Raw genomic sequence first — 6019 nt, forward strand, 5'->3', positions numbered from 1 at the left:
TGGAGCTCAGCCACCTGCCAGGTTAATGCAGCAGATGTTTACAGAAGTGTGCAGATTTTGTTTGTTTGTTTGCAAATCTGACCTTTGCAGCAGTAACCCTGATTTTCCTTTGGTCTTTGTAGGTTCAGTACTTTTTCTGTGGTTTCTTCTTGTCCTGCCCGTGTGGTGGTGGTGGTTGTTGTAGCTCATGCAAATGGGAGAGACAAGAGTAGTCATTAATGATAAGTGATGGAAAGGCCAGAGGACTGAGCTACCAGGCCAGAATAGGCTTTGGGGAATTATTTAGGAGCATGAAATTCTCAAGCTTCCAGATTAAGGAGCTGACTCAGCAGACAACAAATACAAAAGTAAATCCAAGAAGATGAGCCAAGAAAACCCACGGATACTGTACGGAACAATTCAACTCAATCAGTACAGCACAGAGATCTGTGGAAGCTTTTTTTCCTCCCCAGCACAAGTCTGTGAGAATTTGCATTGCAGTCAGGTATACTTAAAGTGCACATAAGCCATCTAATAAAAATTCCACTGGAGTGTACGTCACACAGCTGGGTTTTATTATATTTGTGCTCTCTTCCCACTGACAGTGCCTTTATAACTGGATTACTCACATATCATCATTAACTGTGACACTCCTGGGTTTTTACTGCTTCCCTAGTTCCTATCATCTTCTGCAAGTTTTATCCCTTCCTTGCAGATGTGCCAAGATGTATTTCTTTAATATCTTTTCAGCAGATGAACATGGGAGCACATAAAAAGTATGGTTTGGACACCATGGGCAGCAACAAGAGCTGTCTTCATTTCTGCCCCAAATTCCTATCAAACCTCTGCCCTCTGTGTGCGCTGGTTTTCCCTTTGCTCCATCTGTTAGGTATAAATAAGGGGTTGGAAAGGACCGAGACACGGTGTTGAGCTCTTGTTTAATTCTGGTTTTGATATTTCGTGGCCATTTTTACCATTTGCCCTCAATCCAAGTGCTTTCGTCGAATACGGGTACCACGTTTGGAATTGGTGGCTTTAGGAACGTGTGACTTTGCCCTGTATTTTAGAGAGCAGTCTCCTTGCTCTGCTTACTGTGTGCAAGTGGATATTTCGAGTGAGACACTGATGAAACTATCCTCACTACCTCTTGAATCGCAGCTGTGTGGGCAGAGGCACGTTGCCAAAGGAAAAGACTACAGAAGTCCAGGAAAGGTGAGGAAATGGAGAGAAAGCAAAGCTTTGCATGGGCGAGTGAGTATCCTGGACACCTCCATTTCTTGCTGCCTGCTAAGGAACTGACAGGCACCTAACTAAATGGTGTTGGAAAATGCACTTCTTCTCAGTGTGGCCTCAGCTGTCTGTCTCGACTCACAAACCTCTTCTGAACACCTCATTTACAATGTGACATTAAACTGGCATCCTTGTTACAGCTGGCAAATCAGCAGCTATGGATTTCTCTTAATCATTTTTGTTTCTGTATGTAAGCAAGCTAGTATTTAAAAAAAAAAAAAAAGATAGTAATTGTGTGTATTATTTTGGGTTTTGCCAAGATTGACCCGTGTCTCCATGGTCTTCTATTGCAGCACCCATGTATTCACTCTCCCTCCAAAGGATGTGAGCTCAGAACGGCGGAGGAGGCGAACGATCTGCAGGGGTCTGCTCCATGTGTTTGTGCCTGCAGTGTAGGTCAGTGCAATGAAAGCTCCTGGAGTGCAGAGCAGCCAGATAAATTTGGGATAGCTGCGTAGGGATAGTCCAAGAATAAGGACAGTGTCCAATAGCACTGGGGAGCTGGATGCAGACATGAGGCTACCGTATGTGCGGCCAGGCCTGACTTCCAAGTTAGCCTCAGCTAACTTCAGAAAACGAAACAAACACCATTTACTCCCAGATTTATTTGAAAACTATCTGAAGTTCAGTGTCCTTATCTGAGCTGGGAACCTGGCACTAACCCAGGACTGCATCACAACAGTTCTGTTTCAGTGCTGGGCAGTGGGTGAGCTTGAAGCTTCCTGCTCTGGAAGGTACTCTGTCTTGTCCTTCTCTTCTTGCGTAATAATTTTGAATTATTACTACACTGTTCTTTATCAGTATAGTAGGATCCTTTCAATCTGTGTCTGAGTTAATTTACTGATTTGCAATACAATGGTAAATAGGGTGACAGTCCTCAACCTCATTCCTAAAGGAAGGAATTCTTCTGTGTCCTGTTGAGAAGTTGAGCTGGGAGTGTGACTGCTGGTTGTGCCCACTGCTAGTGTCCAGGTGGTAGAAACAGGAAATAAACCAACACCTTAGAAAACAAGGCCGGATGAGTCAGAAATAAGAAGTACAATTTTTTTTTTTTTTAAGTCTTCCTTTGATCACACTCTGGCTTTTCCACTGTTTTACAAGGGCACATTAAGAAATGTACCAGAGCTGTGGAAATTCTGCAGCCATTTCTCAGAAAACCATGAGAGAATTACTTTAACATATGTTTCCATCTCCTGCTTTTTGCATTTTTCCCCTCTTGTATTTCTTTTTCTTTGACCTGGTACAAACTTTTACGTGCTTACACGTCTCCTTCTTCAAAGGAAATGTACTTAATCCACTGTTAGGATTTTCCCGTGAAGAGGTACGCATCACTTCTAATTAAATTCCTTTCTTCTATCAGTATTGCCACGTGCAGACCTGAGAATGAGTGTGTTTAAGTGGTGCCTCAGAGCCTCGTGGCAGGGCTGGCTGGTGCTCTGCTTACCATGCAGCCTCAGGTTGCTTGTGGGCCTGAGAGCATTTAAAGCAGTCAGCCTTTTTTTTTTTTTGGATTCTAAAAAAGATAAACCATGGCAGGAAATCCGAGCTTCCCTCCAGCATCTATGACAATTTAAAGCCACTTCCACCCATAGGCAGAAGGGGTTTTTGTTTTTTTTTTTTTTTTTTTTTTAGGGTGTGTGGGTGTGTAGCAGATGAATGCATGGCTACATTGCATGATCTCAAAACTGGAACATAAGAAATTGGCTTGCAGGCTAAAAAAGTTTGCTGTTTTACAGAATATGACTCGTCTAGATCTACATGCGTGCATGCAATAAATATACATATAGTATTATTAGCACATAATAATAAATTGTCCTGTCATCAGGTTTGTGAGGTGGCTCATGCCATGTGAAGACATCTGGCCCATGTTAGTCACGAGCTTTGTGTTTGTTTCTCCACGGCTACAACAGATTGATCCAAGCAGCCCCACAGGGAACCTGCTGAGGAAGCAGAGCTCGTGCTCAGCCCTCACCTCTTCCACCTCTGCTCCATAACCACAAGGCAGAGCACATCTCCAGCCTGCAGGTCTCCAGGTGAGTCTGGTGTTCTGTTAGCTGCTGCTGCCCAGGAACTGTTTAATCTGGGTCTGAGAGGCTCAAGGAAAGGAAGCACGGCTGGCACTGGTGCCCAGGCCAGGCAGTGTTTGGTCCTGTTGCTGCTACCTCTGCTGCTGCTCTAGGTACATATGTGTCACCTGGGAATTAACACAAGGGAAATGACAATCTAAAGAAGTTGTGTGTGTGCATTCGCATAGCAGAGTTTCTGTCTGTTGTAGTGTTTAAATTAAACTGCTTTGGTAAGTCCTGACTTCTCACACAGAGATGCCTCACACCTTTCCAGACACCTCTCACATCTCTGACATCTGCCTGTCCTGAACAATGAGGGCCCAGCTGCAAGCAGAGAAAACTCAAAAACCATTGCATATCTATTTATTTTTTTCTGGACAAACAATTTTATTTTAGGTAATGCGTCTATACACTGTACATTCAGTCACTGTGGTATATAAGCATAGCTATTTTCATACATAATCTCATAAAGTCCTTTATTTTACAATATTATCTGCTTCGAGGGGAGGGGATGTGGAAAAGGGGGTGGAAAAGGACTATCAAGGTACACAGCGAAATAGATAAATATGCCAAGCTTTTTTCTTATTTTTTTTTTTAAATCAGGCATTTATAAACAAGAAAGCATACATTACTTACATAAAAATAGTTCTAGAATAGTAGAGTAAGTCATAATATTGTCATTAGCAGCAGCATAGGAGAGACCAGGATAACAAAAATGTGCTGAAATGCTATTGGCTATTATAAATGTATAGATTTATTTTTCTTCAATTGAAAAAATGTCATTTCTGTGATTTCTTTCATTAAAAAAAAAAAAAAGAAAGAAAAAAACCCAATAAGAAACAAAAAAACCAAACCAACAAAAAACTCTTAAAACATCTGGGCTGATTCTGAGGAGAGGGCAGAACAGAAAGAAAAATCAACCTTTTGGTAATAAAATACCAACTTTACAGTGAAAACATGGACAAATAAAATGCAAATGATGGAGAGAGGTTAACCCACATTGAAACTTGCAAAAAGATTTTTTTTTGTTTTGTTTTTCCTAACAGACAGCAAAGGTTCTTCTTAGTTAAAAACACAACTCATAAAACAAGACAGCTACCAGGTAAGAAAGAGTTTTGAAAAAGTAAACACCATATACACTTATAATACAACAGTGTAAAATGAAAAAAAGTATTTACATGTTGAATTTACTGTTAAGTTTTTTTTACATTGGCTAGTTCTGTTTGAAAAGCAGAATATTATGTTATACTATTAGCTGCTCCAAAGATATGAATGTTATTGCTGTTGGTTTTTTTTTTTCCCTTCGTTAAGTCTTCTTTCAGTAATAGAAACAATGAGTGATTAAACTGAATATACAAGTAATATATTTTTAATTACAGGGAGAGTCAACAGCCTGTGTGAAACACCTCTTCTCCCTTTTAACTTCGTAAAGGAAACTAAAGAGCAGATGAAGTGAGAAGATGGCCTTTACAATTCCTACACCTGCGGGCTGAGCAGTGAGTGAGAGCTGCCCCACTGCAGGGCAGCAGACACAGAAATTACACACAGAACCCCCTCACCTCAACACCTCCACCACTGCTTCCCCTGAAGGTTCCCACCACTTGGAGAGACGTTTTCTAGGAAGTGTCTCTATGGCTTTATACTGACAGAATTATTGTAAAAATAAATTACATACACAGGAATTCTGAATTAAAAAATAATTATTTCTGCAGAATGTATCAAGGTTTTATTGTAAAAGTGTACTTAGGAAAGACACACAATGATTTACAATTCCTATCCTGTAAAAACTCCCCTGTCAATTAACTGCTGGTGGAAAGGGGTTGCTGTCAGCCTTTGTGCACCTTATTCAATCACACTGATTTGTAAACCTGATTTTACAGACATTTTTTACTAGGATGTTTCCATTCCCTAGAATCAAACGCTAATGAGTCTTAACTTCAAATGCTGTGATTTAGTCATGTATTACACTTCATTATAATACATGGCAAAAGAAGAAGCCGTGCTTTTCTAACAATAGTACATAATTCATAATGTAATTCGTTTTAGAAAGATTTCTTGCAAATCTCATCTGATCTATGTGAGAAACAAAGATGATGATGGTGGTTTGACAGCTAAGAAAAATGTTTCTTATTAATTTTTTTTCTTTGGGGGGGAGGGAAAAAAAAAAAGCAGAATTCATTGATGTTGGAGGGTAAAAGCATCATATGCACAGAAGTTGTGGCAGTGAATCACTATCCTTCCTGAGACACACGAAATAAATAGTGCCATGTGCTACAGGTCAGTGGGCGCTGCTCCTGGAAGGAAAAGGAAAGGAGAGGGCTGTGCTGCCCGTGTGTGGGTGAGTCACAGCAGGAGGAAAACAACAATATCTGAAAAAGCAGATTTCAGGAATCTGATATTGGGGTGAGAACAGATGTGTTCTATGTGTAATTTCTTAACGTGGCAGCAAAACGTAGCAAATGGGAGACTTCTGAAATGCACAATGATCAACTACAGCTAAAATTGTTCAGTTTCCCTTGAAGAAATCAGTGAATAATACAGATCTGGAAATCATAAGGCTGAGAACATTTTTATGCATACTGCATAACAAAACAAACCCTTTACATAAGACAGTAATAATGCCCATTAATGAATATACATATGGCAGAGATTTTAATTCCATGCATATGATTTAATAATTGCAA

General features: G+C 40.2%; 1 long non-coding RNA gene across 1 annotated transcript; it reads left to right on the plus strand.

Moving 5' to 3' along the window:
- The first annotated feature begins 579 nt into the window (after nucleotides 1-579).
- On the plus strand, nucleotides 580-3840 carry LOC104914155. The gene is made up of 3 exons (XR_002121374.2): nucleotides 580-1191; nucleotides 1563-1665; nucleotides 3095-3840. It is a non-coding gene; the product is annotated as an uncharacterized LOC104914155 (long non-coding RNA).
- The last annotated feature ends 2179 nt before the right edge of the window (nucleotides 3841-6019 follow it).

The sequence above is a fragment of the Meleagris gallopavo genome, chromosome 23, assembly GCF_000146605.3.
Source record: "Meleagris gallopavo isolate NT-WF06-2002-E0010 breed Aviagen turkey brand Nicholas breeding stock chromosome 23, Turkey_5.1, whole genome shotgun sequence".
In the NCBI taxonomy this organism is placed as follows: Eukaryota; Metazoa; Chordata; class Aves; order Galliformes; family Phasianidae; genus Meleagris; species Meleagris gallopavo.